Here is a 26,484-nt window from a genome sequence, read left to right as displayed (position 1 = left end):
GGACCTGTGAGGAGCGAGGCGGCGGTGATATAAAGAGCGAGGCGGAGCAGGTAGGCCCCACAGCAGCGGCGGACCTGTGAGGGGCGAGGCGGTGATATAAAGCGAGGCGACAGAGCAGGTAGGCCCCACAGCGGGGGCGGACCTGTGTGGAGCGAGGCGGCAGTGATATAAAGCGAGGCGGCAGAGCAGGTATGCCCCACAGCGGGGGCGGACCTGTGTGGAGCGAGGCGGCAGTGATATAAAGCGAGGCGGCAGAGCAGGTATGCCCCACAGCGGGGGCGGACCTGTGTGGAGCGAGGCGGCAGTGATATAAAGCGAGGCGGCGGAGCAGGTAGGCCCCACAGCGGGGGCGGACCTGTGTGGAGTGAGGCGGCAGTGATATAAAGCGAGGCGGAGCAGGTAGGCCCCACAGCGGGGGCGGACCTGTGTGGAGCGAGGCGGCAGTGATATAAAGCGAGGCGGCAGAGCAGATATGCCCACAGCGGGGGCGGACCTGTGTGGAGCGAGGCGGCAGTGATATAAAGCGAGGCGACGGAGCAGGTAGGCCCCACAGCGGGGGCGGACCTGTGTGGAGTGAGGCGGCAGTGATATAAAGCGAGGCGGAGCAGGTAGGCCCCACAGCGGGGGCGGACCTGTGTGGAGCGAGGCGGCAGTGATATAAAGCGAGGCGGCGGAGCAGGTAGGCCCCACAGCGGGGGCGGACCTGTGTGGAGCGAGGCGGCGGTGATATAAAGAGCGAGGCGGCGCAGGTAGGCCCCACAGCGGGGGTGGACCTGTGTGGAGCGAGGTGGCAGTGATATAAAGCGAGGCGGCGGAGCAGGTAGGCCCCACAGCGGGGGCGGACCTGTGTGGAGCGAGGCGGCAGTGATATAAAGAGCGAGGCGGTGGAGCAGGTAGGCCCCACAGCGGGGGCGGACCTGTGTGGAGCGAGGCAGCAGTGATATAAAGCGAGGCGGAGCAGGTAGGCCCCACAGCGGGGGCGGACCTGTGTGGAGCGAGGCGGCAGTGATATAAAGCGAGGCGGCGGAGCAGGTAGGCCCCACAGCGGGGGCGGACCTGTGTGGAGCGAGGCGGCAGTGATATAAAGCGAGGCGGCGGAGCAGGTAGGCCCCACAGCGGGGGCGGACCTGTGAGGAGCGAGGCGGCGGTGATATAAAGCGAGGCGGCGGAGCAGGTAGGCCCCACAGCGGGAGCGGACCTGTGTGGAGCGAGGCGGCGGAGCAGGTACGCCCCACAGCGGGGGCGGACATGTGTGGAGCGAGGCGGCGGTGATATAAAGGGCGAGGCGGAGCAGGTAGGCCCCACAGCGGGGGCGGACATGTGTGGAGCGAGGCGGCAGTGATATAAAGTGAGGCGGCGGAGCAGGTAGCCCCCACAGCGGGAGCGGACCTGTGTGGAGCGAGGCGGCAGTGATATAAAGCGAGGCGACAGAGCAGGTAGGCCCCACAGTGGGGGTGGACCTGTGTGGAGCGAGGCGGCAGTGATATAAAGCGAGGCGACAGAGCAGGTAGCCCCCACAGCGGGAGCGGACCTGTGTGGAGCGAGGCGGCAGTGATATAAAGCGAGGCGACAGAGCAGGTAGGCCCCACAGTGGGGGTGGACCTGTGTGGAGCGAGGCGGCAGTGATATAAAGCGAGGCGGTGGAGCAGGTAGGCCCCACAGCGGGGGCAGAGCTCTGTGGAGCGAGGCGGCAGTGATATAAAGCGAGGCGGAGCAGGTAGGCCGCACAGCGGGGGCGGACCTGTGTGGAGCGAGGCGGCGCAGGTAGGCCCCACAGTGGCGGCGGACCTGTGTGGAGCAAGGTGGCAGTGATATAAAGCGAGGCGGAGCAGATAGGCCCCACAGCGGGGGCGGACCTGTGTGGAGCGAGGCGGCGGTGATATAAAGATCGAGGCAGCGCAGGTAGGCCCCACAGCGGAGGCGGACCTGTGTGGAGCGAGGTGGCAGTGATATAAAGCGAGGCGGCGGAGCAGGTAGGCAACACAGCGGGGGCGGACCTGTGTGGAGCGAGGCGGCAGTGATATAAAGCAAGGCGGAGCAGGTAGGCCCCACAGCGGGGGTGGACCTGTGTGGAGCGAGGCGGCAGTGATATAAAGCGAGGCAGCGGAGCAGGTAGGCCCCACAGCGGGGGCGGACCTGTGTGGAGCGAGGCGGCAGTGATATAAAGCGAGGCGGCGGAGCAGGTAGGCCCCACAGCGGGAGCGGACCTGTGTGGAGCGAGGCGGCAGTGATATAAAGCGAGGCGGCGGAGCAGGTAGGCCTCACAGCGGGGGCGGACCTGTGTGGAGTGAGGCGGCAGTGATATAAAGCGAGGCGGCGGAGCAGGTAGGCCCCACAGCGGGGGCGGACCTGTGTGGAGCGAGGCGGCAGTGATATAAAGCGAGGCGGAGCAGGTAGGCCCCACAGCGGGGGCGGACCTGTGTGGAGCGAGGCGGCAGTGATATAAAGCGAGGCAGCGGAGCAGGTAGGCCCCACAGCGGGGGCGGACCTGTGTGGAGCGAGGCGGCAGTGATATAAAGCGAGGCGGCGGAGCAGGTAGGCCCCACAGCGGGAGCGGACCTGTGTGGAGCGAGGCGGCAGTGATATAAAGCGAGGCGGCAGAGCAGGTAGGCCTCACAGCGGGGGCGGACCTGTGTGGAGCGAGGCGGCAGTGATATAAAGCGAGGCGGAGCAGGTAGGCCCCACAGCGGGGGCGGACCTGTGTGGAGCGAGGCGGCGGTGATATAAAGAGCGAGGCGGCGCAGGTAGGCCCCACAGCGGGGGCGGACCTGTGTGGAGCGAGGCAGCAGTGATATAAAGCGAGGCGGAGCAGGTAGGCCCCACAGCGGGGGCGGACCTGTGTGGAGCGAGGCGGCAGTGATATAAAGCGAGGCGGCGGAGCAGGTCGGCCCCACAGCGGGGGCGGACCTGTGTGGAGCGAGGCGGCAGTGATATAAAGCGAGGCGGCGGAGCAGGTAGGCCCCACAGCGGGAGCGGACCTGTGTGGAGCGAGGCGGCAGTGATATAAAGAGCGAGGCGGAGCAGGTAGGCCCCACAGCGGGGGCGGACCTGTGTGGAGCGAGGCGGCAGTGATATAAAGCGAGGCAGCGGAGCAGGTAGGCCTCACAGCGGGGGCGGACCTGTGTGGAGCGAGGCGGCAGTGATATAAAGCGAGGCGGAGCAGGTAGGCCCCACAGCGGGGGCGGACCTGTGTGGAGCGAGGCGGCAGTGATATAAAGCGAGGCAGCGGAGCAGGTAGGCCCCACAGCGGGGGCGGACCTGTGTGGAGCGAGGCGGCAGTGATATAAAGCGAGGCGGCGGAGCAGGTAGGCCCCACAGCGGGAGCGGACCTGTGTGGAGCGAGGCGGCAGTGATATAAAGCGAGGCGGCGGAGCAGGTAGGCCTCACAGCGGGGGCGGACCTGTGTGGAGCGAGGCGGCAGTGATATAAAGCGAGGCGGAGCAGGTAGGCCCCACAGCGGGGGCGGACCTGTGTGGAGCGAGGCGGCGGTGATATAAAGAGCGAGGCGGCGCAGGTAGGCCCCACAGCGGGGGCGGACCTGTGTGGAGCGAGGCAGCAGTGATATAAAGCGAGGCGGAGCAGGTAGGCCCCACAGCGGGGGCGGACCTGTGTGGAGCGAGGCGGCAGTGATATAAAGCGAGGCGGCGGAGCAGGTCGGCCCCACAGCGGGGGCGGACCTGTGTGGAGCGAGGCGGCAGTGATATAAAGCGAGGCGGCGGAGCAGGTAGGCCCCACAGCGGGAGCGGACCTGTGTGGAGCGAGGCGGCAGTGATATAAAGAGCGAGGCGGAGCAGGTAGGCCCCACAGCGGGGGCGGACATGTGTGGAGCGAGGCGGCAGTGATATAAAGCGAGGCGGCGGAGCAGGTAGGCCCCACCAATCTCCGAGCTCCGAGAGCGTGAGAGAGAAGTAAAAAGTAATCGAACTGTAATGTCACCAGAAAGCAGGTAAGTGATTGGTTGGTGAGTATTTCTCTCTTTCTCCTTTTTTCCAAACTGAATCCCCCACTATCAACATCCTGGGGGTTACCATTGATCAGAAACTGAACTGGACCAGCCATATAAATACTGTGTCTACAAGAGCAGGCCAGAGGCTGGGAATTCTGCGGCGAGTGTCTCACCTCCTGACTCCCCAAAGCCTTTCCACCATCTACAAGGCACAAGTCAGGAGTGTGATGGAATACTCTCCACTTGCCTGGATGAGTGCAGCTCCAACAACACTCAAGAAGCTTGACACCATTCAGGATAAAGCAGCCCGCTTGATTGGCACTCCATCCACCTACTTCAACATTCACTCCCTCCACCACTGGCGCACTGTGGCTGCAGTGTGTACCATCTACAAGATGCACTGCAGCAACTCGCCAAAGCTCCTTCAACAGCACCTTCCAAACCCGCGACCTCTACCACTTAGAAGGACAAGGGCAGCAGACGCATGGGAACATCACCACCTACAAGTTCCCCTCCAAGCCACACACCATCCTGACTTGGACCTGTATCGCCGTTCCTTCACTGTCGCTGGGCCAAAATCCTGGAACTCCCTCCCTAACAGCATTGTGGGTGTACCTACACCATATGGACTGCAGCGGTTCAAGAAGGCGGCTCACCACCATCTTCTCAAGGGCAATTAGGGATGGGCACTAAATGCAGGCCTAGCCAGCCAGCGACGCCCACATCCCATCAATAAATTAAAAAAAAAATTAAAAAAAATCTTGTGGTTTTTAGTTTATCGGGTGTCTGTGGTGTAGCGAGGACTGCTGGTAAACAAGGGCCCTTGAGTATATCATTTAATTGTTGTGTAATTGGTGGGATTGATTTGATTTAATTTAATTTGAATTAATTAAAGGGTAAGTCATGGCAGGAGAGCTCGGCCCCGTGGTATGCTCCTCCTGCGTTATGTGGGAAATCTGGGACACTTCCTGTTTCCCTGACAACCATGTGTGCGGGAAGTGTATCCAGCTGCAGCTACTGACAGACCGCATTGCGGTGCTGGAGCTGCGAGTGGATACATACTGGAGCATTCGAGATGCTGAGGAGGTCGTGGATAACATGTTTAGGGAGTTGGTCACACCGCAGGTAAAGGCTGCACAGGCAGGAAGAGAATGGGTGACCACCAGGCAGAGTAGTAGACGCAGGCAGGTAGTGCAGGAGTCCCCTGTGGCCATCCCCCTCTCAAACAGATATACCGCTTTGGATATTGGTGAGGGAGATGGCTTATCAGAGGAAGGCAGCTGCAGCCAACTTCCTGGCACCAGGGGTGGTTCTGCTGCACAGGACGGGAGGAAAAAGAGGGGTAGAGCTATAGTAATAGGGGATTCTATTGTAAGGGGAATAGTTGGGCATTTCTGCGGCTGCAAACGTGACTCCAGGATGGTATGTTGCCTCCCTGGTGCAAGGGTCAAGGATGCCTCAGAACGGCTGCAGAACATTTTGGAAGGGGAGGGTGAACAGCCGGTTGTCATGGTGCATATAGGTACCAACGATATAGGTAAAAAACAGGAGGTCCTAAAAGCTGAATATAGGGAGTTAGGAGGTAAATTAAAAAATAGGACCTCAAAGGTAGTAATTTCAGGATTGCTACCACTGCCACGTGCTAGTCAGAGTAGAAATAGAAGGATATTTCAGATGAATACGTGGCTAGAGGAATCGTGTAAGGAGGAGGGATTCAAATTCCTGGAACATTGGAAACGGTTCTGGGGAAGGTGACACCAGTACAGACCTGGGCAGGACCGGGACCGCTGTCCTAGGGGGAGTGTTTGCTAGTGCTCTGGGGGAGGGTTTAAACTAAAATGGCAGGGGGTTGGGAACCTGAGCAAGGAGACAGAGGAAAGGGAAACCAGGATAGAAGCAAAAGAAAGGAAGGAGAAAAACAAAGGTGGCAGTCAGAGAAATCAAAGGTTTAAATCAAACATGGCCATTGTAAATAATAATTCTAAAAGGTGTAAGAGTGTTAAAAAAAACAAGCCTGAAGGCCTTGTGTCTTAATGCGAGGAGCATTTGTAATAAGGTGGATGAATTATCTGCGCAAATAGAGGTAAACGGATATGATATGATTGGGATTACGGAAACATGGCTGCAGGGTAACCAAGGCTGGGAACTCAACATTCAGGGGTATTCAATATTCAGGAAGGGTAGGCAAAAAGGAAAAGGAGGTGGGGTAGCATTGCTGGTTAAAGAGGGGATTAACACAATTGAAAGGAAGAATATTAGCTCCGATGATGTGGAATCTGTATGGGTAGAACTGAGAAATACCAAGGGGCAGAAAACGTTAGTGGGAGTGGTATACAGACCTCCAAACAGTAATGCGGAGGTTGGGGATGGCATTAAACGGGAAATTAGAGACGTGTGCAATAAGGGCACAGCAGTCATCATGGGTGACTTTAATCTACATATAGATTGGGCTAACCAAATTAGCAAAATTTGGAGGAGGAATTCCTGGAGTGTATACGGGATGGTTTCCTGGACCAATATGTCGGGGAACCAACTAGAGAACAGGCCGTCTTAGACTGGGTATTATGTAATGAGAAAGGATTAATTAGCAATCTTGTAGTGCGAGGCCCCTTGGGTCGGAGCGATCATAATATGATAGAATTCTTCATTAAAATGGAGAGTGAAGTAGTTGACTCAGAGACTAGGGTCCTGAATTTAAATAAAGGAAACTACGATGGTATGAGGCACGAGTTGGGTAGGATTGATTGGGGAATGTTACTCAAAGGGTTGACGGTGGATAGGCAATGACAAACATTCAAAGATCGCATGGAGGAACTACAGAATTTCTTCATCCCAGTTTGGCATAAAAATAAAACAAAAAAGGTGACTCAAACGTGGCTAACAAGGGAAATTAGGGATAGCATAAGATCCAAGGAGAGGAAATATAAATTGGCCAGAAAAAGCAGTAAACCTGAGGATTGGGAGCAGTTTAGGATTCAACAAAGGAGGAAAAAGGGATTAATTAAGAGGGGGAAAATAGAGTATGAGAGTAAGCTTTCAGGGAACATAAAAACTGACTGGAAAAGCTTTTATAGATATGTGAAGAGAAAAAGATTGCTGAAGTCAAGCGTAGGTCCCTTGCAGTCAGAATCAGGGGAATTTATAATGGGGCACAAAGAAATGGCAGCCCAATTAAATACATACTTTGGTTTTGTCTTCACAAAGGAGGACACAAATAACCTCCCAGAGATGTCGGGGAACATAGGGTCTAATGACAGGGAGGAACTGATAGAAATCAGTATTTGTAGGGAAATGGTGTTAGGGAAATTGATGGGATTGAGGGCTGATAAATCCCCAGGGCCTGATAATCGACATCCTAGGGTACTTAAGGAAGTGGCCCTAGAACTGGTAGATGCATTGCGGGTCATCTTCCAAAATTCGATAGACTCTGGAACAGTACCCATGGATTGGCGAGTACCTAATGTTACCCCACTGTTCAAAAAGGATGGTAGAGAGAAAACGGGGAATTACAGACCGGTAAGCCTGACATCGGTAGTGGGGAAAATGCTAGAGTCCATTATAAAGGATGTAATAGCACAACACTTGGAAAAAAGTGACCGGATCGGACAAAGTCAACGTGGATTAACAAAAGGTAAATCGTGCTTGACTAATCTACTGGAATTTTTTGAGGATGTAACTGGTAAATTAGATAAGGGAGAACCAGTGGATGTGGTGTATTTGGACTTTCAGAAGGCTTTCGATAAGGTCCCGCATAAGAGATTAGTGTGTAAAATTAAGGCACATGGGATTGGGGGCAAGGTATTGACTTGGATAGAGAACTGGTTAGCAGACAGAAAGCAAAGAGTTGGAATAAACGGCTCTTTTTCCGAGTGGCAGGCAGTGACTAGTGGGGTACCGCAGGGATCGGTCCTTGGACCCCAGCTCTTCACAATATATATTAATGATCTGGATGAGGGAACTAGATGTAATATCTCCAAGTTTGCAGACGACACAAAGCTCGGTGGGCGTGTGTGCTGTGAGGAGGATACCGAGAAACTCCAGGTTGGGTGATTGGGCAGAAGCATGGCAGATGCAATATAACGTAGATTAATGCGAGGTTATCCACTTTGGTGTCAAAAACAGGAAGGCAGATTATTATCTGAATGGCAATAGATTGGGAGAAGGGGAAGTGCAACGAGACCTGGGCGACCTTGTGCACCAGTCGCTGAAAGTAAGCATACAGGTGCAGCAGGCGGTTAAGAAGGCAAATGGTATGTTGGCCTTCGTAGCGAGAGGGTTTGAGTACAGGAACAAGGATGGCTTGCTGCAGTTGTACAGGGCCTTGGTGAGACCACACCTTGAGTATTGTGTGCAGTTTTGGTCGCCTTATCTGAGGAAGGATGTTCTTGCCATGGAAGGAGTGCAGCGAAGATTCACCAGGCTGATACCTGGGATGGCAGGAATGACGTATGAGGAGAGATTGGGTCGACTGGGCTTATACTCGCTGGAGTTTAGAAGAATGAGAGGGGATCTCATTGAAACGTATAAAATTCTAACAGGACTACACAGACTAGATGCAGGAAGCATGTTCCCGATGGTCATGGATTCCAGAACCAGGGGTCGCATAGAAACATTGAAGATAGGAGCAGGAGTAGGCCATTCGGCCCCTTGAGCCTGCTCCGCCATTCAATGAGATCATGGCTGATCATCCAAATTCAGTACCCTGTCCCTGTCTTCTCCCCATATCGCTTGATCCCTTTAGCCTTAAGAAATATATCTAACTCCTTCTTGAATACATTTAATGAATTGGCCTCAACTGCCTTGTGTGGTAGAGAATTCCACAGGTTCACCACTCTCTGGGTGAAGAAATTCCTCTGCATCTCTAAGTATAAGGGGTAAGCCATTTAGGACAGAGGCCGTAGGCAGTAGGCCAATTCATTAAATATATTCAAGAAGGAGTTAAATATATTTCTTAAGGCTAAAGGGATCAAGGGATATGGGGAGACAGCAGGGACAGAGTACTGAATTTGGATGATCAGCCATGATCTCATTGAATGGCGGAGCAGGCTTGAGGGGCCGAATGGCCGACTCCTCTTCCTATCTTCTATGTTTCTTCTTTGTTTAATCTGAAGAACACATGAGAGGGGGAGGGAGTCCCTTTAAATGTGGAGGAGGTGGGTTTCCCTTTAAATGTGGAGGGGTGGGTATCCCTTTAAATGTGGAGGGGGTGGGTGTCCCTTTAAATGTGGAGGGGGTGGTGTCCCTTTAAATGTGGAGGGGGTGGGTGTCCCTTGAAATGTGATGGGGTGGGTGTCCCTTTAAATTTGATGGGGAGGAGGGGGGTCCCTTTAAATGTGGAAGGGGTGGGTGTCTCTTTAAATGTGGAGAGGCGGGTGCGCGCATGCTCATTCGGCCCCCTCACCACAACACCAGGCTGCCAGTGCGCCTGCGCGGGGCCTCCGGGGCGCACACGGAAGGCCGGGCCCGGGGAAGAGGCGGAATCAGCGGCCGGGGTAAAGTGTTTGGGAATCGATTTAAATCGAGGTGAGGGGGGAGCGGAGAGCGAGATTATAAAGTAAAATACGAGAAAACCAAACCTGAAAGTCGGGCGGGCGGGACTTCCGCGGACGCCGAACGGAGCGGATTGATCCGCGCGGGGGCCGGAGTGAGCCGGAGCAATGTGATTCTGACTGACGGGAGCGCTGACCAATAGGAAGAGGGCTCAGCTGGGAGGCCTGAACTGGGCCTGGTCCTCCAACCAATGGCGACGCGGCTAGGGGGCGGGACCCTCCTCCCCGGCGCTGAGGTTGGGGCCCGATTGTGACGTCATCAGAGGAAGATGGAGGCCGGCCCGGCCTGTGATTGACGGTAGCTTTGACCAATAGGAAGAGGCTGTCCGGGTCCGCCCACCAATGGTGGCGCGGCAAGGGGGCGGGGCCTCCTCTCCAGCTCAGGTGCGCTGGGGCCGATTGTGACGCGCTGTCCCCAGGTGAGAGCAGCTCAGTCAGCACAGAGCTGGTGCTGGAATCTGGGAGAGGGCCCGCAGGCAGCACAGAGCTGGGGCTGGAATCTGGGAGAGGGGCCGCAGGCAGCAGGCAGCACAGAGCTGGGGCTGGAATCTGGGAGAGGGCCCGCAGGCAGCACAGAGCTGGGGCTGGAATCTGGGAGAGGGGCCGCAGGCAGCAGGCAGCACAGAGCTGGGGCTGGAATCTGGGAGAGGGGCCGCAGGCAGCACAGAGCTGGGGCTGGGATCTGGGAGAGGGGCCGCAGGCAGCACAGAGCTGGGGCTGGGATCTGGGAGAGGGGCCGCAGGCAGCCCAGAGCTGGGGCTGGAATCTGGGAGAGGGGTCACAGGCAGCGGGCCTGGCAAAGGGGCAGAGCGACAGCAGCTTCACTATAAAAAAATATATATATATAATAAATTTTTAAAAAGCTTATTTAAAGACAAATTCCCTGCAGTTTCAGAGACAGCCTTTGTCACTGCAATAATTTATTAAATGTTTAATAATTAAATCAGAAGCATCAAAAGGGAAGCGAGTAGCATAATTAAAGAAAGACTTGCATTTATATAGCGCCATTCACGACCACCAGACATCTCAAAGCGCTTTACAGTCAATAAAGTGCTTTTTGAAGTGGTGTCACTGTTGTAATGTGGGAAATGCAGCAGCGCACAGCAAGCTGCCACAAACAGCAATGTGATAATGACCAGATAATCTGTTTTAGTTGTGTTGGTTGAGGGATAAATATTGGCCAGGACACCGGGGAGAACTCCCCTACTCTTCTTCGAAATAGCGCCATGGGATCTTTTACATCCACCTGAGAGAGCAGACGAGGCCTCGGTTTAACGTCTCATCAGAAAGACGGCCCCTCCGACAGTGCATCACTCCCTCAGCACTGCACTGGAGTGTCAGCCTAGCTTTATGTGCTCAAGTCCCTGGAGTGGGACTTGAACCCACCACCCTTTGACCCAGAGGCGAGTGAGCTGCCCACTGAGCCACAGCTGACAACGTTGGCCCCTTCGAGGTAGAGACAGGAGAAATTATTATGGGGAATAAAGAAATGGCAGAAACGTTAAAACAAATATTTTGTATGTCTTCACAGTAGAAGACACAAAAGCATACCAAAGATGGTGGGGAACCGAGGGTTTAATGAGGGTGAGGAACTTAATGTAAAGTACTAGAGAAACTAATGGGACTAAAAGCCGACAAATCCCCTGGACCCGACGGCCTACATCCTAGGGTTGTAAAAGAGGTGGCTGAAGAGACAGTGGATGCATTGGTTTTGATCTTCCAAAATTCCCGAGATTCTACATCGGTCCCAGTGGATTTGAAGGTCGCAAATATAACACCGCTATTCAAGAAAGGAGGGAGAGAAAAAACAGGGAACGACAGGCCAGTTAGCCTGACATCAGTCGTTGGGAAAATGCTGGAATCCATTGTTACGGAAGTTGTATCAGGGCACTTAGAAAATCATAACATGGGTAGGCTGAGTCACCATGGTTTTATGAAAGGGAAATGGTGTTTGACAAATTTATTGGAGTTATTTGAGGATGTAACTAGCAGGGTAGATAAAGGGGAACCAGTGGATGTAGTATATTTGGATTTCCAAAAGGCATTCGATAAGGTGCCACATAAAATATTATTACACAAGATTAGGGCTGACGGGGTTGGGGGTAATATAGTAACATGGATAGAGGATTGGTTAATGGGCAGAAAACAGAGAGTAGGGATAAACGGATCTTTTTCAGGTTGGCAGGCTGTAACTAGTGGGGTGCCGCAAGGATCAGTGTTGGGGCCTCAGCTATTTACAATCTATATTAATGACCCAGATGAAGGGACCGAGTGTCATGTATCCAAGTTTGCTGATGATACAAAGCTAGGTGGGACAGTAAGCTGTGAGGAGAACACAGAGTCTGTAAAGGGCTATAGATAGACTAAGTGAGTGGGCAGTAAGGTGGCAGATGGAGTATAATGTAGGGAAATGTGAGGTTATTCACTTTGGTAGGAAGAATAGAAAAACAGAATCTTTTTTAAATGGTGAGAAACTTTCAAATGTTGGTGTTCAGAGAGATTTGGGTGTCCTCGTGCAAGAAACACAGAAAGCTAGCGTGCAGGTACAGCAAGCAATAAGGAAGGCAAATGGCATGTTGGCCTTTATTGCAAGGGGGTTGGAGTATAAGAGTACGGAAGTCTTGCTCCAATTGTACAGGGCCTTGGTGAGACCACACCTGGAGTATTGGGCACAGTTCTGGTCTCCTTATCTAAGGAAGGATATACTTGCCTTGGAGGCGGTGCAACAAAGGTTCACTAGATTGATTCCTGGGATGAGAGAGCTGTCCTATGATGAGAGATTGTGTAGAATGGGCCGATACTCTCTGGAGTTTAGAAGAATGAGAGGTGATCTCATTGAAACATACAAGATTCTGAAGGGGATTGACAGGGTAGATGCTGAGAGGTTGTTTCCCCTGGCTGGAGAGTCCAGAACTAGGGGTCACAGTCTCAGGATAAGGGGTCGGCCATTTAAGACTGAGATGAGGAGGAATTTCTTCACTCAGAGGGTTGTGAATCTCTGTAATTCTCTGCCCCAGAGGGCTGTGAATGCCGAGTCTTTGAGTATATTCAAGGCTGAGATCGATAGATTTTTGGACTCTGGGGGAATCAAGGGATATGGAGATCGATGATCAGCCATGATCTTATTGAATGGTGGAGCAGGCTCGAGGGGCCGAATGGCCCACTCCTGCTAATTGGCTAAGGGAGAGGAGGCAGTGAGCAGTGCTGAGGGATGTTTTTCTGACTGGAGGGAAGTATGCAGTGGGTTCCCCCAGGGGGTCGGGATTAGGACCATTGCTTTTCTTGTTATATATAACTGACCTGGACTTGGGTATAGGTGAACAATTTCAAAGTTTACGGATGATACAAAACTTGGCAACGTAGTAAATAGTTAGCATAGTAATAGCAGACTTCAGAAGGACAGAGACAGACTGTGAAATGAGCAGACACGAGGCAGATGAAATTAAATGAGGATAAGTGTGAAGTGATGCACTTCGGGAGAAACAACAGGGAGAGGCCGTATAATCTAAATGGGACTATTTTGAGGGGGTGCAAGAGCAGAGGGACCTGGGGGTCCCTATTCACAAGTCTTTGAAAGTGCCACGGCAAGTTGGTGAGGCGGTTCAGAAAGCGTGTGGGATACTTGGCTTTGTAAATAGGGCCATTGAATACAAAAACAAGGAAGTTACACTAAACCTTTACAAATCACGAGTTAGGAACATAGGACAGGAGGAGGCCATTCAGCCCCTTGAGCCTGTTCCGCCATTCAATAAGGTCATGGCTGATCTTGGGCTCAAAGCCACTTCCCTGCCCGCTCCCCATAACCCTTCACTCCCATATCTTGCAAAAATCTGTCTATCTCCACCTTAAATGTATTTAATGACCCAGCCTCCACAGCTCTCTGCGGCAGAGAATTCCACAGATTTACGACCCTCTGAGAGAAGAAATTCCTCCTCATCAGTTCTAAAAGGACGACCCTTTCATCTAAAACTATGCCCCCGAGTTCTAGATTTCCCCACGAGCGGAAACATCCTCTCTGCATCTACCTTGTCGAGCTCCCTCAGTATCTTATATGTTTCAATAAGATCACCTCTCATTCTTCTAAATTCCAATGAGTATAGGCCCAGCCTGCTCAACCTTTCTTCATAAATCAACCCCCTCATCTCTGGAATTAACCTAGTGAATCGTCTCTGAACTGCCTCCAATGCAAGTATATCCTTCCTTAAATACGGAGATCAAAACTGTACGCAGTACTCAAGGTGTGGTCTCACCAATACCCTGTACAGTTGTAGCAGGACTTCCCTGCTTTTATACTCCAACCCCCTTGAAATAAAGGCCAACATCCCATTTGCCTTTTTGATTACTTGCTGTACCTGCATGGTAACTTTTTGTGTTTCATGCACAAGGACCCCCAGGTCCCTCTGAACTGTAGCATTTTGTAATCTCTCTCCATTTAAATAATTTGTTTTTTTATTTTTCCTGCCAAAGTGTATAACCTCGCACTTTCCCACATTATACTCCATCTGCCAAATGTTTGCCCACTCACTTAGCCTGTCTATATCCCTTTGCAGGTTCTTTGAGTCCTCTGCACAACTTGCTTTCCCACCCATCTTAGTATCAGGACAGGAGGAGGCCATTCAGCCCCTCGAGCCTGTTCCGCCTTTCAACGAGATCATGGCTGATCTGCGATCTAACTCCAAACACCCACCTTTGGCCCATATCCCTTAATACCTTTGGGTAACAAAAACCTATCAATCTCAGATTTAAAATTAACAATTGATCTCGCATCAATTGCTGTTTGCGGAAGAGAGTTCCAAACTTCTACCACCCTTTGTGTGTAGAAATGTTTCCTAATTTCACTCCTGAAAGGTCTGGCTCTAATTTTTAGACTATGCCCCCAGTCCTAGAATCCCCAACCAGCGGAAATAGTTTCTCTTTATCTACCCTATCTGTTCCCCGTAATATCCTGAAAACTTCGATCAGATGACCCCTTAACTTTCTAAATTCCAGGGAATACAACCCTAATTTGTGTAATCTCTCCTCATAACTTAACCCTTGAAGTCCAGGTATCATTCTGGTAAACCTACGCTGCACTCCCTCCAAGGCCAATATATCCTTCCTAAGGTGTGGTGCCCAGAACTGCTCACAGTGCTCCAGGTGTGGTCTAACCAGGGTTTTGTACAGCTGCAGGGTTTTGGCCTCAGCTGGAGTCTTGTGGACAGTTCTGGGCACCACACTTTAGGAAGGATGTCAAGGCCTTGGAGAGGGTGCAGAGGAGGTTGACCAGGATGATACCAGGGATGAGGGAGTTCAGTTATGTGGAGAGATTGGAGAAGCTGGGATTGTTCCCCTTAGAGCAGAGAAGGTTAAGAGGAAACCTAATAGAGGTGTTCAAAATGATGAGCGGTTTTGATCGAGCAAGTAGAGAGAAACTGTTCACTCTGGCAAGTGGGTCGGTAACCAAAGGTCACAGATTTAAAATAGTTGCTAAAAGAACTAGAGGGAAATGAGAATTGTTTTCACACAGAGGGTTGTTAAGATCTGGAACACACCATCTGAAAGGATGCTGGAATCAGGTTCCACAGAAACTTTCCAACGGTAATTGGACATGCCCTTGAAGAGGACTAGTTTGCAGAGTTCTGGGGATAAAGCTGGGGTTTGGGACTAAATTGGGCAGCTCTTTCAAAGACACGATGGGCACAGACACGATGGGCCGAATCGCCTCCTTCTGTGCTGTTAGATTCTATGATCAGTGTGAAGACGCTGGTGACTCTTAAGGCTCTTCGAGCTTTTAAAACTCTTCCCACAGTCAGAACATTTAAAGGGTCTCTTGTCAGTGTGAACAAGCTGGTGTGACAGGAGGGTGGATGACTGAGTGAACCCCTTCCCACACACGGAGCAGGTGAACGGCCTCTCACCAGTGTGGAGGAGCCGGTGTCTCTTCAGCTCCCAGGAGCTTTTAAAGCTCTTCCCACAATCAGAACAGTTAAATGGTCTCTCCCCAGTGTGAACAAGCTGGTGTCTCTTCAGCTCCTGGGGGCTTTTAAAGCTCTTCCCACAGTCAGAACATTTAAAGGGTCTCTCGTCAGCGTGAACAAGCTGGTGTGACAGGAGGGCGGATGACACAGTGAATCCCTTCCCACACATGGAGCAGGTGAACAGCCTCTCTGCAGTGTGAACTCGCTAGTGTTGCTTGAGCTCCCCAGGGATTTTAAAACTCTTCCCACACTCAGAACATTTAAAGGGTCTCTCATTCGTGTGAACTCGCTGGTGTCCCTTCAGCTCCCCAGGGCTTTTAAAGCTCTTCCCACAGTCAGAACAGTTAAATGGCCTCTCATCAGTGTGAACAAGCTGTTGTCTCAGCAGGGTGGAGGACTACAAGAATCCCTTCCCACACACGGAGCAAGTGAACAGCCTCTCCGCAGTGTGAACAAGCTGGTGTCCCTTCAGATCCCCGGGGCTTTTAAAACGCTTCCCACAGTCAGGGCAGTTAAACGGCCTCTCATCAGTGTGAACACGCTGGTGTGAAAGGAGGGTGGAGGACCGAGCGAATCCCTTCCCACACACGGAGCAGGTGAACGGTCTCTCCCCAGTGTGTAGGAGCCAGTGTCCCTTCAGTTCCTGGGGGCTTTTAAAGCTCTTCCCACAGTCAGAACATTTAAAGGATCTCCAGTCAGTGTGAACAAGCTGGTGTCTCTGCAGGTTGGCTGTCTGAGTGAATCCCTTCCCACAATCGGAGCAGGTGAACGGCCTCTCCCCAGTGTGAACAAGCTGGTGTTTCTTCAGATCCCTGGGGCTTTTAAAGCTCTTCCCACAGTCAGAACACTGAAATGGTCTCTCCCCAGTGTGAACTCGCTGGTGTGTTTGCAGGTGAGATGAACAAACAAATCCCTTTCCACACACGGAGCAGGTGAACAGACTGTCCCTGGTGTGACTGTGCCATTGAACTTCCAATGCAGACGGGGAACTGAATCCCTTCCCGCCATCCCCACCTTCACCCGGTTTCTCCCCGGTGTGACGGTGCACGTGTCTCACCAGGTCAGGCAATTGGCTGAATCCGCGTCCACACACCGAACACGTGTGCGGTTTGTCATCGCTGCCATCGCTGCTTTCTCCTTCCATGTGCAAAGGCCGATGATATTCAGGTCCTGATGAATCGAGTGACTCTGTCAGATCTTGACGTGATGTTTGGTCTGAGCTTCCCGCCTGTAACTGCTCCACTTCTATAACCCTGTAAATTGAAATTAGAAAAGGATCAGAGGCAAACTGTTGTTTAATTTTCCCCTTTCCGAACCTAGGGGCAGTGAAGCTGATTTGCAGGCTCCAGCAGCTACACAGGTTGGTTGAAAGGATCAGCAGTAATGGCGGCTGTAATACCCACAAGCCCCCGCGCTCCAGAAAGCACTCTGTAGACGCTGAGTCCCGCGCATGTGCTCATGCCCCCGCGCTCTCCCTCCTGCTCTACAATTGCCCGTCCCGATCAGTCCGCAACGCGTATGCTCATCACACAAAACCCCACGGTTGGAACCCCGGCCGCGCATGCGGAGCCGCAACATCTGGTACTGGTGCGCGGCTCAGGTGGGGGCGAGTCGGTGTTTTGCCTCAGCCGCCAGGGAGGTGCACATGCGCAGGATGACCCAACATTCTTCCTGTCAGCAATCACTCCCTCGTTTCTTTAATAAAAACAGAAACTACTGGAAATACTCAGCAGGTCAGGCAGCATCTGTGGAGACAGAAACAGAGTTAATGTTTCAGGTCGATGACCTTTCGTCAGAACTGCTTGTTCTTTAGTGTCAGTCAGTGGGTAGCACTCTCTCCTCTGAGTCAGAAAGTTGTGGGTTCAAGTCCCACTCCAGAGACTTGAGCACAAAAATCCAGGCTGACACTCCAGTGCAGTGCTGAGGGAGTGTGGCACTGTCGGAGGTGTTTTTTTGGATGAGATGTTAAACTGACGCCCTGTCTGCTCTCTCAGGTGGCTATAAAAGATCCCATGGCACTATTTCAAGAAAGACAGGCTTGCATTTATATGGTGCCTTTCACGACCAGCAGATGTCTTGAAGTGCTTTACAGCCAATGAGGTACTATTGTACTATTGGAGTGTAGTCACTGTTGTAATGTGGGAAAGAGCAGGGGAGTTATCCCCTGGTGTCCTAGCCAATGTTTATCCCTCAATTAACACAACAAAAAGATAGATTATCTGGTCATTATCACATTGCTGTTTGTGGGAGCTTGCGGTGCGCTTACTGACTTCCGCGGTTCCTACGCCAGAACCAGGGGTCACAGTCTAAGGATAAGGGGTAGGACATTTAGGACAGAGATGAGGAGGATTTTCTTCACCCAGAGAGTGGTGAACCTGTGGAATTCTCTACCACAGAAAGCTGTGGAGGCCAGTTCATTAAATATATTCAAGGAGTTGGATATATTTCTTAAGGCTAAAGGGATCAAGGGATATGGGGTGAAGGCAGGGACAGGGTACTGAATTTGGATGATGAGCCATAATCTCATTGAATGGCGGAGCAGGCTTGAGGGGCCGAATGGCCTACTCCTGCTCCGATCTTCTGTTTCTTTGTTTACATTATAACAGTAACTGCACTTCAAAAAGTACTTCATTGGCTGTAAAGCGCTTTGGGACATCCGGTGGTGGTGAAAGACGCTATATAAATGCAAGTCTTTCTTTCTTCACTGGTCTCACCAGCGACCTCTACTGGCTGCTTGACAGCCATGAGCCCGCGCATGCGCACACGGAGCGGCGGTTTGTGCCGAGTCCGGCACAGCGACCCCTGCCGGTCAGCAAGGGTAATAACCGCGCATGCCCAGAGGCGACCAACCCCCTCCCCCACTCGGAGCTACGCCTGCGCACTCGGATCCTGCCGGACAGAGTCGGCACGGGGCATTCCGGGAAAGGCATTGGTGTCGGTTCCAGAGTCGCGATCGGTGACGTAAAGTGTGTTTTCTTCGCTCCGATTGGGTGGAGAATCGCGCGGGGTGGATCGGGAGAGAATAGAGAGAAATAGAAAAACCTCAGAGTCCGCGAGGACCCGGACCGAGAGGCGGCAATTGGACGGTACACGTGATCTCCTCGGGGACACGTCACCCGGGCCCGCGGCCTGATTGACGGGAGCATCCGACCAATAGGGAGCGAGCGGGGCGGGGCTGGAGCTGCGAGCCGGCGGCGGGTCCTCCAATCAATCGGGGAGCACGAGGGGCGGGACTAGCGGCACCCAGTGGGCGGGGCTGGAGGAGCGAGCCGGCGGCGGGTCCTCCAACCAATCGGGGAGCCCGAGGGGCGGGACTAGCACCGGCTGATTGTCTGATCCGCAGGGCACCGAGTTTCTCCAGTCCCTTGTTCAGGGCCCGGGGAGGCTGTGGGCTTTTATTCCCCGCATTGGACACAAGGCTCTTTGTCTCAGGCATAGGATGACGTCGCACTGAAACTTTCCTCCCTCCTTTACAAAGATGGCTGCCGTTAACCTGGGCCTGTATATGTTCCGATGTAGTCCTCCCACCACTGTGAGCGACAGTGATGCGTTCGTGCGACATACTTCTACCGCGCAGACGCAGTGCCGCTCCCTTTCCTCTCTCTCCCGCGCAGGCGCAGTGCCGCTCCCCTGCCCTCCGGCGCAGGCGCAGTGCCGCTCCCCCGCCCTCCGGCGCAGGCGTAGTGCCGCTCCCTTACTCTCTCCCGCGCAGGCGCAGTGCCGCTCCCTTGCTCCCTCCCGCGCAGGTGCAGTGCCGCTCCCCTGCCCTCCCGCGCAGGTGCAGTGCCGCTCCCCTGCCCTCCGGCGCAGGTGCAGTGCCGCTCCCTTTTTCCCTCTCCCGCGCAGGCGCAGTGCCGCTCCCCTGCCCCCCGGCGCAGGCGCAGTGCCGCTCCCCTGCCCTCCCGCGCAGGTGCAGTGCCGCACCCCTGCCCTTCGGCGCAGGCGCAGTGCCGCTCCCCTGCCCTTCGGCGCAGGCGCAGTGCCGCTCCCCTAACCCCCGGCGCAGGCCCTCTCCCCTGCTGTGTGCTGGGCCGGGCGGCGCGGGTTGGTCGGTGAGTGAGGGTCAGACACAGGCTGGTTGCCCGGGTTATAGGGCCCGCTCTGTGACTGAGGGAACTCGGCCCGACAGCGGCTGCTCAGCCCCGAGTTTAGATCACAGCGAGGGCGGCTCACAGGGTCACCGCTCGGGCAGTAACTCCGCACAGAAAATGGCGCATTTCCGCCCAGAGCAGTGAGAATGGGGGAGTCTCAGGAGGCCGGAAATTTACTGTGTGGAAAATCTCCAAACTAAACACACAGCCCCGCAACTGGGGATCTGAGGAAAATCTCCAAACTAAACACACAGCCCCGCAACTGGGGATCTGAGCAAAGGTACAAAATCAAACAAATACTCCGCCTTCACATTGGATTATTAGTAAGCAGATTAAAAGTCTACATTACATTATTTCACGCTTTCAATGTTGTTCTTATTTTCTGCTTTGCCACAATTAGATCTCCCGGTGAATGATGGTGTGATTGACGAAGGTGCTCAGCTCAAAGTAAACAGGGATTGTCGACTGAGGAACAACAGTCGGTTAACCAGCACAGGATTGTGAGCACCAACCGGAGAGAACCCTTCTGATTCAAAGAGCTTCCAGAGATCGACTGGGGAGCAAGGTAAGAGAAAGTCCCGTTGACTCAGATACACACTGGTCCTGGAGATGGACTGGGGAGAAAGGTCAGAGAGAGTCTCATTGACTCAGATACGCACTGGTCCTGGCGATGGACTGGGGAGAAAGGTCAGAGAGAGTGACATTGACTCAGATACACACTGGTCCTGGAGATGGACTGGGGAGAAAGGTCAGAGAGAGTCCTATTAAGAACATAAGAAGCAGGAGTAGGCCATACGGCCCCTTGGGCCTGCTCCGCCATTCAGTAGGATCATGGCTGACCCGAACCTAGACTCGCATCCACTTCCCTGCCCTCTCCCCGTAACCTCTAATTCCCTTATCTGCTAGGAAAATGTCTATCTCCGTTTTAAATTTATTTAATGTCGCAGCTTCCACAGCTCTCTGAGGTAGCAAATTCCATAGATTTACTACCCTCTCAGTGAAGAAGTTTCTCCTCATCTCAGTTTTGAAAGGGCAGCCCCTTATTCTAAGATTATGCCCCCTAGTTCTAGTCTCACCCATCAGTGGAAACATCCTCACTGCATCCACCCGATTAAGCCCCCTCACAATCTTATATGTTTCGATAAGATCGCCTCTCATTCTTCTGAACTCCAATGAGTACAGTCCCAATCTACTCAACCTTTCCTCATAAGTCAACTCCCTCATCTCCGGAATCAACCGAGTGAACCTTCTCTGAACCGCCTCAAGAGCAAGTATATCTTTTCTTAAATATGGAAACCAAAACTGCACGCAGTATTCCAGGTGTGGCCTCACCAATACCCTGCATAACTGCAGCAAGACTTCCCTGTTTTTATACTCCATCCCCCTTGCAATAAAAGCCAAGATTCCATTGGCCTTCCGGATCACCTGCTGCACCTGCATACTAACTTTTTGTGTTTCATGCACCAGGACCCCCAGATCCCTTTGTACTGTAGCACTTTGCAATTTCTCTCCATTTAGATAATAACTTGCTCTTTGATTTTTTCTGCCAAAGTGCATAACCTCACACTTTCCAACATTATATTCCATCTGCCAAATCTCTGCCCACTCACTTAGCCTGCCTATGTCCTTTTGCAGGTTTTTTATGTCCTCCTCACTCACTGCTTTCCCTCCCATCTTTGTATTGTCGGCAAACTTGGATATGTTGCACTCGGTCCCTTCCTCCAAATCGTTAATATAGATTGTAAAGAGTTGGGGTCCCAGCACTGACCCCTGCAGAACACCACTAGTTATTGATTGCCAGCCTGAGAACGAACCATTTATCCCAACTCTTTGTTTTCTGTTAGATAGCCAATCTTCCACCCATGCCAGTATATTACCCCCAATCCTGTGATTTTTTATCTTGATCAGTAATCTTTTGTGTGGAACCTTGTCAAATGCCTTTTGGAAGTCCAAATACACAACATCCACTGGTTCCCCTTTATCCACCCTGTATGTTACATCCTCAAAGAATTTGAGCAAATTTGTCAAACATGACTTCCCCTTCGTAAAACCATGCTGACTCTGTCCTATTAAATTATGTTTATCCAAATGCTCTGTTACTGTTTCCTTAATAATGGACTCCAACATTTTGCCAACCACAGATGTTAGGCTAACTGGTCTATAGTTTCCAGCTTTTTGTCTACTTCCCTTCTTAAATAAGGGTGTTACATTAGCAGTTTTCCAATCTGCCGGGACCTTTCCTGAATCCAGGGAGTTCTGGAAAATGATCACCAATGCATCCACAATCCCTACCGCCACTTCTCTCAAGACCCTAGGATATAGGCCATCAGGTCCGGGGGATTTATCTGCCTTAAGTCCCATTATTTTACTGAGTACTGTTGAGTCTGTGTTTCCCAAATGTACTTATGTTGAATAACTGGACACAGACAACAGAATACTTAAACAGGTCTTTAGTAACTGAAGGTCAGGGCTGAACTGAATTACAAACTGCTCCACAGAGTTTATATACCGGTGTGGTCACCACCGGTACTACAATATACAGGAGCCATCAGAAAGTAGTTCATCACCTTAAGGTAGTCTCTTAAGGTGGTACAGGTTACATACACTACAATTCCTCCCCTTTTAGCTTAACAGTGTACACCCCAATTTAAACATAACATGGATAACATATATACAACTTTCATACAAAACTGTTCAAAGATTCAGTCTCTGAGGAGGGCTCCTGATCCGGGTTGGATAACGCCTTTCAGGGGTCTCTGGTTCTCGTTGCTGGGGTGACTCATCCATTTGATCTCTTATGGATTGAACCTCATCATGTACGTCCGAGTCTGAGGTAGATGCTACAGGCTCAATAACTTCTTCAACTGGTGTCTCTGCCGTAGACATGGGGTCGACCCTTGTTCTCGATTCCACAAGTTGGTCAGCATGACGTCGTATTATGTTTTCACCAACGTCTACTGTGTACATCAAGGGTCCTTGTCTGGCACGAATTGTTCCGGATTGCCATTTATCATTCCTATAGTCCCGGGCTAACACTGGTTGTCCTATTTCGAAACTCCGAGTGGTCTTGTTATTTACATGCTGGAATTGTTTGTTTTCGACTTCCCTACGCACATTGGGTTTTAACAAATCCAACCGGGACCGCAACCTCCTGTTATAGAACATCATGGCAGGGCTTTGATTTGTCACTGCATGTGTGGCGTTTCGATATGCCATCAGGAAATTGTCCACCTTGTGTTGTAGTGGAATATGGTCTTCGCTCATGGCCTTTATCGCCTTTTTGAACGTTTGTACAAATCTCTCAGCCAAACCATTTGTAGCCGGATGATATGGGGCAGATGTATAGTGTTTCACCCCATTCTTTTTCATGAATTTCTGGAATTCTTCTGACACGAACTGTGGTCCGTTGTCTGAACATATTTGTTCTGGCAACCCATTCCTTGCAAATATGGCTCTTAGAACTGCGATCGTCTTTTCCGAGGTAGTGGTCGACATCTTAATCACTTCTGGCCATTTAGAATGTGCGTCTACCGCTATCAAAAACATGGAATCCATGAATGGACCTGCAAAGTCGATATGCACACGTTGCCATGGGGTTGAAGGCCATTCCCATGGATGCAGCGGTGCAATTGGAGGTGCATTTTGAACTTTTTGGCACCCTGAGCAGCTTTTAGTCAGATCCTCTATTTGTTTGTCGATACCTGGCCACCACACATAAGCCCTAGCAAGGCTTTTCATCTTGACTCCCCCCAGATGACCTTCATGCAGTTCCTTCAGAACTCTCTCCCTTAATTTAGGAGGAATAATCACCCTTGTTCCATACATCAATGTTCCTTGACAGACGGACAGCTGTTCTCGTCTGGCTGAGAATGCCGGTAACAGTGGTTCGCCATGTGCTGGCCATCCCTTCACTGTCAAGTCGTAGACCCGAGACAGTGTCGGGTCATTCCTGGTCTCTCAATACTCGCATTGGTGACTGGTAAACATTCGATGATGGTCGAGTGAAATATCTCAACAGGGTCAACTGCCGGTGCCTCTTCCGCTGTAGGTAGTGGCAGGCGCGACAGCCCATCAGCATTACCATGTTGCTTTGTACCTTTGAATTCGATATCATATTGATGTGCCCCTAGGAAAAGGGACCATCTCTGAAGCCTCTGCGCTGTCATAACCGGAATACCCTTCTTAGGGTTAAAAATGGAAACCAACGGCTGGTGATCTGTCAGCAGCGTAAACCTTTGGCCTTGCAGGTAATGATTAAATTTCTTGACTCCCCACATGAGGCTGAGAGCCTCCCTATCTATCTGAGCATAGTTGCGCTCAGCGGAGGTCAATGATCTGGATGCGAACGCAACTGGCCTTTCCAAGCCATTTGGCAACTTATGTGAGAGCACTGCCCCGATACCATATGGAGAAACATCACAAGCTAAACGAATAGGCAGCGTTGGGTTAAAGTGAGCCAACACTTCCTTAGAGGTGATCAGTGCCTTGCTTTTTTGAAAAGCCCGCTTATAGTCCTCGCTCCACTTCCATGGCACTCCCTTTTGCAAAAGAGCGTTCAGCGGGTGTAGCACTGTGGACAAATTTGGAAGAAACTTGTGGTAATAGTTAATCAACCCAAGGAACGACCTCAACTGGGATACATTTTCCGGAGCGGGAGCTTTCACAACAGCTTCGATCTTGTCAGGTGACTTATGAAGCCCCTCCTGGTCAATGACGTGACCGCAGTACGAGATTCGCTTCTGAAAGAACTCACATTTCTGGCGATTAACTCAGTCCATATTCTTTCAATCTGGTGAGCACCTGCTCCAAATTCGCGAGGTGTTCCTTATCATCATCTCCTGTAATCAGAATGTCGTCCAGGTAGCATTGTGTGCCTGGAATTCCCTGTAATACCTGCTCCATGGCCTTTTGCCAAATCGCTGGAGCCGATGCCACTCCAAAAACCAGTTTATACCGATATAAGCCCTTATGTGTGTTGATCGTGAGATACTGGCGTGACGCTTCATCAACTTCCATCTGTAAGTACGCCTGCGCCAGGTCTATCTTGGTGAAGTGTTTCCCGCCAGACAGCGAAGCGAAGATATCCTCAATCCACGGAAGCGGATATTGCACCGTGTGAAGAACCGGATTAACAGTGATCTTGAAATCGCCACAGATGCGAACCTTCCCCGGTTCCCCCGGCTTGTTGCTCAACGAACGCTTCATGACGGGAACAATGGGCGTGGCCCATTCGCTCCAGTCCACCTTTGACAGTACTCCTGAACGTTCTAGCCCTTCCAGCTCTGCTTCCACAGCAGGTCGTATTGCATAACCGGTCTGGCTTTGAAAAATTTCGGGTTTGCATGTTCTTCAACCTTGATGCTTGCCGTAATTCCTTTCAGTGTTCCCAGTCCCTGTTGGAACACCTCCTTAGCATCGTCCAATATTCTGGACAGTCGTTTAGGTTTGACGTCGTCCTTTTTACAGGAATCTACAGTTAGTGCTTGTAAGGAATGCCAGTCCATATTTATTCTTCGGATCCATTCCCGTCCCAGTAGTGGTGGACCTCCCTCAGGTAACACATACAAGTCCATTCCTTGGCTTTCTTTACCCTTGTGGACCACCTTTACCTTTATCTTTCCGATGGGGTATACTCTTTGCCCCGTGTATGTTTTCAATACAATCTCCGTATCCCTTAGGGGAATGTGTGAGAATAACCTTTTGTAATCTTGCTTATTCGTGACCGTCAATGCCGATCCAGTGTCCAATTCCATCTTCACTTGGACTCCTGCTATCTGAAGTGTGACCCAGATAGTTTGGTGGTCTGCTGTGTTACCCACATTATGTTTTTTTAGACAACCCAGTTCCTTACTGCTGGAGTCTGAATCCGTCTTCTGTTCATCCGAACTGTTCTCTGTCACCTTGTGTACTTTTTTGTACTTCTCCTGCGGTGACTTTTTGTTGCTGGTCTTCTTTCCTGACCGGCATACTTTCGCTATGTGACCAAGTCTGCCACATTTCCTGCATTCTTTATCTTTGAACCAGCACTGGTTCTGATCGTGCGTTGTCCTTCCGCAACGATAGCACTTTACTGCACCCAATGTCATTTCATTGGTGCTGAATTCCGATGGCCTTTGCTGCATTTCTGCAGTGCCTCGTGCTGCTGCCTCGTGCGATGCTGCAATGCTGACAGCTTTGTCCAGCGTAAGATCCTTTTCCTCTAGCAGTCGCTTCTGGGTTCCTTCCTTTAGTAGCCCACACACAAACTTATCTCTCAGAGCATCTGCTAGTCCTGTACCGAACTGACAGTACTTTGATAGCTTGCGCAGTTCGATTAAGAATTCAGCGTTGCTTTCTTCTTTAAGCTGAATTCTTTTGTAAAATTTAAATCGTTCCGCTATCAGCAGCGGCGTGGGGTTTAAATGCTCTTGCAGGATAGTAACAATATCCGCGAAACTCTTTCCTACCGGTTTATCTGGTGTTACAAGGTGCCTCAATAACCCGTACGTCTTCGCACCCATCGAGTTTAATAGGGTTAGTGCTTTCTTATCCGCCGGTACCTCATTTGCTGTACAATAAACTTCAATGCGTTCCACATAAGTGGCCCAATCTTCTACATCGCTATCAAAAGCAGTGATGTTACCCGTTTTTGGCATCCTTGTGAGTTTCCTTAATTTTGTTTTATTTTTCAAAATGGCGGCTTCCCGCGCTTGGCGGCTTTTCCCGCGCTTGTCTTCTTCCCCCGCCGACTAAAATGGCGATTACCGCGCTGTTGCCGTTCTCGCCTCCCAGCGGTCCTTAATTCCCCCGACGCTGCTGCTCTTGTTCCCCGCGGTCCTCGTGGACATTAACGCTTCCCTTGTTGCTGCGCGTCTCTGTCCCGATTGCAGTCCGGCCCCTTACACCGGCTGCGGTCATGTTCTCCGCCCTTTTCTTCGGTTTCCCTCCCCTTCTCCCACTGA

At 51.6% G+C, this 26,484-nt stretch overlaps 1 protein-coding gene across 2 annotated transcripts in view; it reads left to right on the top strand.

Annotated features, from left to right (window-relative positions):
* The first annotated feature begins 19,257 nt into the window (after positions 1-19,257).
* Positions 19,258-26,484, top strand: part of LOC147093393 (uncharacterized) — a 32,944-nt gene continuing 25,717 nt past the window's right edge. For both annotated transcript variants that reach the window (XM_085974301.1, XM_085974300.1), the window contains exons 1-2: positions 19,258-19,823; positions 19,944-20,108. The gene's annotated coding sequence lies outside the window, so the exon portion shown is untranslated. The remainder of the gene's footprint in view (positions 19,824-19,943; positions 20,109-26,484) is intronic.

This window comes from Somniosus microcephalus, unplaced genomic scaffold (genome assembly GCF_052327205.1).
Source record: "Somniosus microcephalus isolate GS21.2 unplaced genomic scaffold, FLI_Smic_1.0 unresolved_chr1, whole genome shotgun sequence".
In the NCBI taxonomy this organism is placed as follows: Eukaryota; Metazoa; Chordata; class Chondrichthyes; order Squaliformes; family Somniosidae; genus Somniosus; species Somniosus microcephalus.
The sequence above is the reverse complement of the archived record's forward strand: the minus strand, read 5'-3'. Positions and strand labels throughout refer to the sequence as shown.